A 12,994-nucleotide genomic window follows, 5' to 3' on the forward strand; every position below is an offset into this window, starting at 1 on the left:
GTTTTCAAATGCAGTCACGTCCTCAAACAGCCCCCACTTACATTGAGAATAGTGAAGCTGTAGCAGGTGCAAATAAGCTTCAGACAGTCTAACAAGCACTCCTCAAAACTTTGAACTATCAGAGTGCATGAGTTTCATGCTCGATCGATTGAGCTAGCCGGATCGGGCAACAAAAAGTATAAAATAGTTATGTAAATAGTTATTTAATAAAATGTTTTACCCTGTTACTTTGCTGGTGTGTTGTATATATTTGTAATATTTGCATAGAGTTTATCGTTATTTTGGGCGGGGTGGGTGGCGGAGCCGAGCTGTGTTGCAGCCATCATGGTGTGGAGTTCAGTTCATCTCACTAGTTTCGTATTTCTCATGAGGGGTTGTTCCTAATGTTTCTATTTTAGCGAGGTCAAAAAGAGATCCCATTAGTGGCCTACTGATTTTGCTTGATCCCTTTTGTTTTTTTACACGTTTTTTCACTATCTGCAAAGACTAAACAGAGTATTGCGACTCTGTGCTTGTTTGTAAATAGAGAATGAACCAAAGAGAACCAATTCTAAAACAGTAAATGCTTGGATAACAACAAATCAAATGGAGAGAGAAGCAGGCACAACGGATTACAACGGGGCAAAGGCCTGCGTTAACTACCCTTCACTATCTGCAAAGAGAGAGTACTCCTAATAGAAATGAGGGGGGGCAGCATTCAAAGCAGATCAGTGTGCATAAACACGAAAATGTTTTTACTTACCACGTACTTGACATTCGACAGCTTATGATATTTGCTATTAAAAAACCATTGAAATTCACTGAAAAAACCATAGGTTAGAGACCATATATAGTTAGGAATTAGCATTTAGAAAACCTTATTTTACTCACACAAAACCATTGAAATTCCATATATAGTTAGTTGCACTAACTATATATCGCGCACCCGCAATCCACTGCTGATGATGTCACATATTACATCATTCATGACATGGTCAGTGACATCACTGATGACATCACTGATGACATCTCAAATGACATCACTGATGACATCACTGATGACATCTCATTTGACATCATTCTTGTGCTAATACGATAAACCTCTTCAGACTCTAATATAACCTTAGATACACTCAGTGTATACAGACACTCACACACTGTCACTCATCCATGGAGTTACTCACACACCTAGTCAGTCATGCAAAGAAACAATCTCACCTCCATTTCCTCAACTATACAGTTATACTCCTTACTTATTCAAACATATACTAACACATATTTACTCTCTTATACAATCCCTGATACAAGTTCACAATGATCCATACAGCCACTCACACATTCAGTGGCTCTCATGCACAGTTATTTATATATGCCAACTCTCACATGTACTGTGTTTTACATATGTACTTACTATGACATGTAGCATTGAGATATCCATTCACTCATCAATACACTCATGCACACAGTCAACCGCCCATGTAGCTTTTTCCACATGCACTCTTGAACTCATACACCTAGTGAATCAACTGTTCACACATCTATGCACAGAGTCACACACCTCCCAGCCACCCCCACACAAACTCAATCTCCCATACAAATACTTGGGCAACCAATCAATAACACATATAGCCTCTCGTATAGCTAATGATCAACACATGCAGCAGTTTACATCACAACAGACATACTGATGCACACATTCAGACAGTTTAGTCACTAACCCATGCATTTAGTACGACACATTTATTCACTCACTCATACAGTCAGTCACGCACCTACTAAATCCTTCATCCAGACACTTATACATCCACTCATTCTTCAATATATCAAACATATTTAAACTTTACAGAAACACACAGTCACTGGATGATGTTATCAGTGATGTCATTTGAGATGTCATCAGTGATGTCATTTGAGATGTCATCAGTGATGTCATCAGTGATGTCACTGACCATGTCATGAATGATGTAATATGTGACATCATCAGCAGTGGATTGCGGGTGCGCGATATATAGTTAGTGCAACTAACTATATATGGAATTTCAATGGTTTTGTGTGAGTAAAATAAGGTTTTTTAAATGCTAATTCCTAACTATATATGGTGTATAACCTATGGTTTTTTCAGTGAATATATATATATTCACTGAAAAAACCATAGGTTTTAAATACGTTATAGTTAGGAAGTAGCATTTAAAAAACCTATGAAATTCACTGAAAAAAACATAGGTTTTACACATGTTATAGTTAGGAAATAGCATTTACAAAACCTATGAAATTCACTGGAAAAACCATAGGTTATACACACATTATAGTTAGGAAATAGCATTTACAAAACCTATGAAATTCACTGAAAAAACCATAGGTTTTACACACGTTATAGTTAGGAAATAGCATTTACAAAACCTATGAAATTCACTGGAAAAACCATAGGTTATACACACATTATAGTTAGGAAATAGCATTTACAAAACCTATGAAATTCACTGAAAAAACCATAGGTTTTACACACGTTATAGTTAGGAAATAGCATTTACAAAACCTATGAAATTCACTGAAAAAACCATAGGTTTGACACCAGTTATAGTTAGCTGGAAATTTTACTCGCATAAAACCAATGAAATTCCCACGTTATAGTTAGTTGGACTCACTATAACTTGCGTGTGCGATGCACTGCTGATGACGTCACATATTACATCACTCATGACATGGTCAGTGACATCACTCATGACATCACTGATGACACCATCCAGTGAATGTGTGTCTTTTAAAAAAATAAATATGTGTTATATATGTATATGTAAAAGTTGATGGAAGAATAAATGTTTAAATAAGTGTTTACTTGGATGTTTTAAAAAAAAAATTGATTGGTTAACTGGTTTATTAAGTGTATCTTAGTGAATACATATATTAGAGAGTAATGTTTAAATATTTAAATATATGTATTAGTGTTTCACTTTGTGTATAAGTGGTTGCATGGGTTGGTGAGTGGCTACATGTGTATGTATATGGGTTATTAGATGTTTTTGTTAGTATCAGTATGAGTGTTTGTATGGTTTGGTGGGGGTATTACTTTTCACATAGATGCATGAATGACTGACTCTCTCTTTGTATGTGTTTTGAAGACAGCATATGTGCAGGACTGTATGGGTGGAAGAGTGTGTATATGTGTGTGTTAGTGAGTAAATGACTGTCTCACTAGTGTCTTTATCAGTAACTACATATGTTTTAATCTAATATATGTGAATATTGATGTATATAAGTGAGTATATGTGAGAGAAAGAGATTGTAAGAGTTCTTGTTTAGATAAGTATGTGTTTCTATAAGTGATTGTTTAAGAGAGTGAGTATGTGTAAGTTTCCTTAGAAGTAAGGTGGTTATGTGTATAGCTGTATATGCAAATAAATGGATGTTCAATAGTTTATTTGCATGTGTGAATATGTGTGAGAGTATCTTTTGGATGACTGTCGGTGTGTAACAGGATGTATAGGTGTATCACTACATATCATGAGTGAGTATATGTATGAGTGACTATATAGAACTGTTGGTCAATGAGTGGATGTGTATATAGATGGTGGAATTATTGAATTGGTTGTTGTAACTGGTATGGGTATCTCCATTTTTTTGAAAATTTTTGTTTCTATTTTTGAATGTGTGTTTCAAGGGTTACATTACAGTGAAAAGAGGTCTGTCACTCTGTCACAAGGATGGTGTCATCAGTGATGTCAGGAGTGATGCCACTGACCATGACATGAGTGATGTAATATGTGACATCATCAGCAGTGCATTGCACGCGCAAGTTATAGTGAGTCCAACTAACTATAACGTGGGAATTTCATTGGTTTTATGCGAGTAAAATTTCCAGCTAACTATAACTGGTGTCAAACCTATGGTTTTTTCAGTGAATTTCATAGGTTTTGTAAATGCTATTTCCTAACTATAACGTGTGTAAAACCTATGGTTTTTTTCAGTGAATTTCATAGGTTTTGTAAATGCTATTTCCTAACTATAACGTGTGTATAACCTATGGTTTTTCCAGTGAATTTCATAGGTTTTGTAAATGCTATTTCCTAACTATAACGTGTGTAAAATCTATGGTTTTTTCAGTGAATTTCATAGGTTTTTTAAATGCTACTTCCTAACTATAACGTATTTAAAACCTATGGTTTTTTCAGTGAATTTGAAAGGTTTTTTAAATGCTAATTGTTAACTATATCTTGACTGTAACCTATACTTTTATCAATGAATTTCGACAAATGTTTTTATCCGATAGAAATGTTTTCTTGACTGGCAGAATTGTTTAGGGACTCCTTGTAAATCTCAAGAGGATTACGAAGTCTTTACCTTGCCTTCTTTTTAACGTTTTCAAACTTGTCAGTAAATGTCGGAGAACGTCTTTTTATACTTCTGTGCGCGACCGGGTGCGCGCACCCAGGTATTTTTAAAGAATAAAAAAGTATTGTAGTTCATTATTATTCTTCTTGGGGCCCCTTGAGAAGGTGTACAACATCAATCAGGGAGTGTCTACCTTTCCTCCTTTTCACGTTTTGAAACTTCATTAAATTAGACCGATACTTCCAAATAACGTACGTGACCGGATACTGTCACCGCTTGTGCGTCCTAATGCACGCATGTCAAGTCATGTGACTTGAAAACAACACTTCCTATTGGTTCATAGTAGTTTCTATTCTGAAATTTTCCAGAACCCACCCACTTCCCTCACTATCTTTTTTGCTCTCAAGGGAGAAGAACCTTTCACATTTTTCCGAAGAGTTTGGTGAAATGGCTGCCGCACACAGTTCATCTTCGGAATCTGAGGAAAATTATCGAGTACCTTTAACAAAAAGGAAGGAATCTTTCATCTGGCAATTTTTTACTTATCCTGAGGATCAAAAAAAGTAAATGCCCCGAAAGTTACTTGCACAATTTGTGACGCAGTGCTTTCAAGAGGAAATCCTTCGAAAAAGTATTCCTTTTCGATACATACGATGAAGAGGCATGTGAGCCAAGTTCATCCTGTGCAATTTGCACAGGCATCTACAAGAGCTCTGGCAACACAACTACCACCAGCTGTGGCCCGTACATCATCTAGAACACGACCTGCATCTCCATCTACTGCACAGTTGGACTTGAGACCATATTTGTCATCAGTGCATATGAAATGCAACTTGTGTTCAGGAATGATTGTGTACGGAGAGCAGAACCTCAGTCTTATTGAAAAAAGAATTCATGAACATGAATGCTCCGACAGAAGATAAGTTTTTTAACAATTTCTTTTGTTCCTGTTTCACAGTTTCACAGTTCAAAAATTCGGCTCCAGTTTAAAAAATCAAAAACAATATAAAACTTCTCAAAAATAAAAAAAATTAAAAAACCAAAAATAGCTCTATTCATAGGCTGAAGTATCGCCGCTTTTTTAGCACAATTATTCAAAAAAGCGGCGATACTTGGGGCATATTATGAAGAAGACGTGATACGTTATCGTCGCTTTTATCGGCAGGACACTGCTAATAAAGCGACGTTAATCGCCTTCATAATATGTTCTATAAATTCCAATCGAAACCTATGTTAGATGTCTTTATATCTAACATTACGTTCGATTGCAATTCATAGAGCATATTATGAAGGCCGTTTTCGCCCCTATATCGGCAGTTTCCTGCCGTTAAGACCGGCGATAATGTTTTCCCTATTCTTGTAAATATTCCTCAGCACCTTTTTGAAAACATCATAACAGCACGTGCCGTAAGAGCACTTTGCATGTCTACCGCACAGAAAGTTAATGACATGCATAGTAGGCGTACGTCAAACCACAAGCAAAATGTGGTTGGAGGGGAAAAGACTGTCACGAACACAGGCGTTGCGAGAAAAAGAGTTGGAATAAACTTGTTTATCGTACGACTGCCACGGCCTGCTCTGATCAAGCATTCGGCAGCGTTCACATGGGGGTGTTGAAAATAAAACTGAATCAACCCCCTCTCCTAATTACTAGGCACACATTAGTGCGTGAAAACAACGCTTGTTTTCACGCGGTAATGTTAACTGCCGCCGAACGTTACAGGATTTACTATCACATATCTATTCGAATTGATAATAACGCACTAACACTGCGGAAAATTCTGGCGGTAGCCGGCGAAAGTCAAATGTGCGATGTTCGGGGCATATTAACAACAACTATAGGTTGACCAAGCGTCCCCGTTTTGCCAGGACGGTCCCCGTTTTTAACCAGCTATCCCAGCAAATTTCAAGAAATATTGCTCATGTCCCCGTTTTTAGAGAGGGTCGACTGAAAACGGGGAGAAATATTTTTTATGTTTTACAAAGCAGTTAAACTTAGCTGTTGTTTCTACAATGCAATGTAATTGACAGGCAAGGTAATGGGTTTAAAAATTACATTTTATTTATGTTCTTACTGCCTGTTCTGTAATTCTCTGCTAACGAGCACTCTCATCGCTTGAAGTAAAATCGTAGTCCTTCTTCTATTTTTGTGAAATGTCCCGGTTTTTGGCTTTAAAAATCTGGTTACCCTAAACAACTAGCGATAATTATCACTATGTTGGTTTAGCAGCGATATTTTTATCGTCGAGCTGCGGCGAATTTTATCGCTTAGGAGTCTTGCTATTATCAAGGTTTATTTCCTAAGCCTGTGATTCCCAAACTGTACACCGCGGCTCCCCAGTGCACCGTAATGAGGTGCCAAGGGCGCGGCGCACACTAGGGTGACCAACCGTCCGTAAATTCCACGGACGTCCCTACCCTGTTATCTATAATTGTAGCCATCACAGGGAGCACCGCTGCTCCCCTGTGAGAGGCCTAACCCCCGCTGCTGGAACGGCCTCGCACTCCTCCAGGAGCACAGAAGCAGCCCCTCCCGCCCATTGAAATTCTCTATGGAGCTCATTGCCACTTACTGAATGAGAATATGGCAGTCAAGGTTGTTCAAGCACATAGCGCTCCTCCTGCCTCAACGTACAGAAGGGATTCTGTTATATAAAAAAAGTAAAACGCCCATGCTGCAATGTTAGAAAACACTTCCTTTAAAGAAGGCTATGAAATAAGTTTAAAAGAACAGGTTAACGTTCTTTCATTCTCTCATCATTTTTGAACAGAAGCATTTTCAATATTATATTCAACAATGCCATGGTTACTGCTTTTGTATTTAAAGTAAGTAGCAACCATTGACAAAGCCAATAGTCCTAGCTTGTTGTTGGTGTAAAGATACTTGCTGTATTATATATCTGCATGCAATGACCCAAACAACATAACACCAGTCGAGCACAACACTATGCTAAACGCATATTTTTAGCATAGGTGTTTTAAACTGCCCTAGGAATTACATCCAACACCCCCTTTGAAGAGACCCCCCCATATTTTGTAACACCGCTGAAAGCCCTGGAAACAACACCATTTTACAGTAACCTCACATCCTGTCACTGTACATCATGTGTGATTCATAACTTCTACGTTTTCAGTCTGCCTATGTACAGAGGCATTGTGAACTCTCCCCCACCGCACCCCACCCCTTGCTGTAGTTTGTTCTTCATAGGCCTCTTCTCCCTACAACTCTGCAGACAAAGACTCAGCTCATAAAGTACAAAGCTGGGTGAGTAAATAAGTATGGAATGTCTAAATGGCTGGATCGATTACTGAAAGGATGAATGGATGAATGAAAAGAGAATGGATAGATAATCAAAGAAAAGATGGATGGATAAACGAATGAGTGGAAGTATAGATGAGAGAAAAGATAAATAGATGGATGTATGGCTGGAAGGGTGCATGAATGGCTAAAAGGATGGATAGATGTGTTAAAGGATGGATGCATGAGTAAAAGGGCACCTGATGGATCAGTGAATTAGTGGATGGATGTGTGAAAGGATAGATGGATGAATGAATAAAAGGGTAGATGATGTGCAAGTGAATGCGTGAATGGATACATTGATAAGTGAAATGGTAAAAGAATGGATGAGTGAAAGGGTAATTATCAAGATTAATTAGTTAGTGAAAGGGGGTAGATAGACAAAAGCATGGATACATCAGTGAAGTAAAAGGGTGGATGGATAAGAGAGCGGATGGCTGGATCAGTGAACGGATGGTTGGATGAGTGAAAGAACGTACCCCAATTACTTTAAGGAAGATAACAGAACGTACAAACCACCTACCCACCGTTAAAAAAAATGGTGGGGAGCCACGGCAAACTGCTGAGTAGGTCAAAGAAACCACAGGTCAAAAAAGTTTGCGAACCACTGTCCTAAGTGATAAAAATCGGTCCAAATACATAAATATTGTTGTAAAGTCAGCAATATTCATGCATTACCAACCTATTGGTCTTAGTCATGTTATCTACCTACCATTGCATGACATAGCTAAGAACTGCTCAGGGGCAGCTGTTTGGTTTTGGAGATATTCGACCTTAGCGCAAATATCTTCAAAAGTGGGTAATAGGAGATAACAATGTTAGGAACTGTTTCCAGTCACTAACATCTTGCAACGCTAACTTTGCATGTCATTAGTGATAAATATCACTGATAAGCAAAGCGGGTCACAAGATGGTCGTTATCTGCTATTAGATGTCGCTAACTGGTGTTAGCATCAGCTACGTATTAGAGAGATAATTTTTTCTCCGCTTTCTTGGCTTTTAAAGCCAAAAAAGCACAGATAAACCCCCTTGATAATATGCCCCAAAGTTCTTTAACACACATCATTTACCTGCAATGTTTTGACACATCAGCATTAATGAACTGAGTCAGTGAAATGTTGCTGATTTCTTAAATTAACTTTTAAGGGGCTCCTTGTGACAGTGCAGCCAATCCTCCGTGGAAGTGCTCACATAAAACACGACACTGGTATGACCAGGATACAGAAAAAAATGACACAGTGATGGAAAAGTGTTTTTATTTTTGATACTTACCTAAGAAATAGTAATAAAGAAAAACAAAAAATCTTTAAAAAACATAGTATCTGTGGAAGAAAAGTAAAAATAAGGTTATAATGTCATTTCATAAAACAAAACAAAGTAGAAGTGAATGAAACAGAAAGTGAAAGAAAAGAAGACTGAGGGAGAGAAAGAGACCGAGACAGAATATGTAGTATATAAATCAATGAATAAAAGAATTAATTGAAAGAAATAATAGCACTGAAAGAATGACTGTCTAAAGGAAAGTAAAGTGAGAGAGAAAATGAGAGTATGATTAGTGATAATACATGAAACAAACAGTCTGTAAAAGAAACGGACTAAGAGTACAGAAATGTCTTAAAGAGATAGATAAAATAATGGAAGAACACTAAGAGAAACAGAGTGAAAAAGGGTGAGTAACAGAAGATGAACGGAATAGAAACAGACAAGGAGTGTAAGAGAGAGATAAAGAGAAATGAAGTAGGGTAAAATAACTAAACTATATATTTAAGTTTGGAAATTGAGCATAATTAATGAAAGCAGAGTAAGGGAACAAATTGTAAGGTACAGTAAGACAAAGAAATTAAGATTCAGAAAACAAAGGTGATATAGGGTCAATAAAGGTGAGTCAGCATAAAACAACGTAAGTAACAAACTAAAGAGTTAGATAGACTGAATAGAATACTAACAGAAAAGATGTAAGAGAAACAGGAAAGAAAAGTAAAAATGGCAAATTTGCATGAGTTAAAGGGAATAACCATGACTAAACACCACTAAAAAAGGAAGAGGATGAAAGAAATAAGGATAAGAGAGAGGTAGAAGAAACTCTTGAATGTTATTAGTTGTACTTACCTTATAAATGTAATATCTGTGGAAGACAATAAAGAAATCTGTTATAATACATATTTCTAAATCCAATGTAACAAAATAACTTACACAACATATTAAATGGTTTATTTTTGCTGTCCTCAGATAAATAGATTTTCACTATAAACAGTGATTTCAATAGTAATCATCATGTAACAGCGGGGGAAAAAAAACACAATCAAAATGATTGTGTTTAAAAAACCCGTACAAGATCTCTATACATAATATAAATACCTGAAAAAAACATGTCTTAAATGTTTTTCTCTAATTCGCAATTTCTTGAGTAAGCACACCACATACTCCACAGTTACAAACTAATTAAACTATACCACTTACTTTTAAATACCTCTCAACAAAAATCCGTGCAAGTATGTTCTAAAAACATTTATCTCAAGTCCACATTTTGATATCTCATACTTTTCCGTGTGGCCAAATAGTATGAGTTAATTCGTTATTTTTTGAGTACCTCTCAACAAACTTCCGAGCAAGTATGTTCTAAAAACATTTATCTCAAGTACACATTTTGTTGTCTCATATTTTTCCGCATGGCCAAATAGTATGAGTTAACTCATTATTTTCTCAAATTACTTAATCGAAGTCTTATCCATTATTTTCTTAACCTTTCAAGTAAAAATTCCAACGTGTTCTGTACCATTAAACATTAAGGAAACCTATACCTGATACTATCACTATGCCACATAAAAGTTTCATTTCTAGATATGCACACCCTCAATCACATGATATTTCTAAACAACACAGTTTCATATCTTTACAGTATTAATCTTTCTACACCAAGTAATTTTACTGAAATTTAGGTTCCAAAAATAGCAGATAAGAATTTGTTAAGTCAAAAGGCAAACGTTTCTTAAAACTCAATTAACTATCATTGCAGAGCGTCCAACCTGTTGGAGACTTCAAATAAGCTATGTAATGTCCTGATGATATTGATGGCCCTTCATGAAAAATAATTGCTACAGTTGCAAATGTTCTTCTAGAAATAGATATTTGAGAAGCCTCAAAATTTTTAATTAAAGTTGACAATTTACTTTCATCAGCTCTGCATCGTTGAAGCATTAAAATTACATACAGGTCGATTCCGATCCGGTAAAATGCGCTCCGAATCGTCGTACGGAGAGTTTTTTCCCCATACGAATCGTACCCGTAGACATCCCGTACGTACGACGAAGTACGATCCGTACCAGGTGCCAAACTCCGTACGAGTCGTACAGGACTCCGTACGACTCAAATCTCCGTACGAGTTTCACTCGGAACCGGCTGTACGCGACATCACTACGGATGGCGGCTGGTTTTTACGACCCAGCAAGTACGATTCGTGTCGGGTACGCGCCGTACGACCCTTTTCCTATGGGAGCCGAAAACAGTCGTAAACGCAGAGTTCGTGCCGAAACAGGTACGGAAAGCCCCCCCCGGGTACGGCACGTACCCCCCATGATCGCAGGGGTACGCGCCGTACCCCTGTGATCATGCGGGGTACGTGCCGTACACCCAGCGTACATGGGGTACGCACCGTACCCCATGTACGGTGGGTGTACGCCACGTACCCCATGTACACTGGGTGTACGGCACGTACCCCGCATGATCACAGGGGTACGGCGCGTACCCCTGCGATCATGGGGGGTACGCGCCGTACGGTGTGTAGGGGATCGTGCGCTTTTCCGTACGAATCGACGTGTACCGTACGAATCGCGTCCGGGTCGGCCGATCAGGATCGGAATCGTCCGGTCGTACGGCGTCCGTACGAGTCGTACGGAAACGGCTCCGGATACGATTCGTACAGACGGGGATTTTACCGGATCGGAATCGACCCCATAATGTCCATATCTGTGGATAAATAATGTTGATAATATTTCTGAGTTACATTGAGAGCAGACCATGTTTTGATACGCATCTTTAACTCGTTTATTAAAGGACACTGTTTTACAATCTGGTAATGTTAAATATATAAATCTTTCTGTGTGTATGTCAGTACTACTTGAAAATGAACAATTATCGCAATTATGTTCCCATTTATAAGAAAGGCCAAAAAGACTATCAATATCTACACCTTCTTCTTCCAAAACTGTAAGCATATACATAATAAATTCCTGACAATTTTGCTGAATATTCTGAGAAAATTGATTTAGTCCTGCACATATGTCTAAAACATTCCTTACTTCTGGAACACTTGCTACTTCACTATTACCACTGCTACATTTTTCAAAGACAGAATTTAAGGAACAACAAAATGTTTGCTCCTGATTTTGTACAATCTGTTGCTGAACATTTTTTTAGAAAAAAACAACATTAACCACTACATTGGCATAGCAGTTGACACCAGACCTGTTTTCAAATTTAACTCCAACAATCTCTTCAAGACTAACCTTTTTCTTACTGCTACCAATGACAGCTTCATCTTTTTTTCTTCGTTTCTCTACTACTTCACTACATTTTTCCTCATTTCTCCTTTTTCGACCAACCATACACGTTTGAATTAAAGGATATTGAGGTAAACTTGGAGCATATTCTCTTCTTAACCTATTATACTCCTTCACACATTTTAAATCTGCACTAATCTTTGTCTCATCAAAATCAATTAGATAAAGTCCAGATAAAGTTCTAACTCGAGATAAAGCAACATATGCCATACCCTCTTTGAATACAGTGCTTCCAATATTTACCAAAGCACAATCTACACTTAAACCTTGAGATTTGTGAATAGTCACTGCATATGCCAAACAAATTGGAAATTGCTTCCGACGGACATATAAGTCTTTCACAAGCAAAAAACGAGTTGAACAGCGACTGAATTGTTGAACTTCCTCAATTCCATCAAATTTTATTCGTAAAAATTCAATCTCATCTCTATTTGGGTAATTTACACAACCAACAATATTACCCATTGCTCCATTCACCAAACCTCTTTCTACATGTAAATTTCTCTGTAAAATAATCCTACAATTTAAACATACATACAGATTATTTTCTAAGCCAGCAGTTTTAGATATAGATTTCTGAAGAGAATCCAATTTTAACTTCAACTTTTCAGACAAAACAATAGTACTTCCTTCATGCTCTATTTTATCTTTAGCTTCCAGTTTCTTAATTTCTTGATTTTCCAACTTCAACATTTTTTCTTTGAAAACAGAACATTCTTTTAGAGTTGGCATCAAGCATATGACTGACTTATCTTCTACCTCTTTACTATATATTTTCTCAGGTACATTATCTTCATTGGGAAACAACTTAGAAAGTAATCGTGTTCGT

The 12,994-nt window shown here is 37.3% G+C and overlaps 1 protein-coding gene across 1 annotated transcript in view; it reads left to right on the top strand.

Annotated features, from left to right (window-relative positions):
• Window positions 1–12,994, top strand: part of ASB17 (ankyrin repeat and SOCS box containing 17) — a 203,334-nt gene that overhangs the window by 123,309 nt on the left and 67,031 nt on the right. The window lies entirely within an intron of this gene.

This window comes from Lissotriton helveticus, chromosome 1_2, assembly GCF_964261635.1.
Source record: "Lissotriton helveticus chromosome 1_2, aLisHel1.1, whole genome shotgun sequence".
NCBI classification, from domain to species: Eukaryota; Metazoa; Chordata; class Amphibia; order Caudata; family Salamandridae; genus Lissotriton; species Lissotriton helveticus.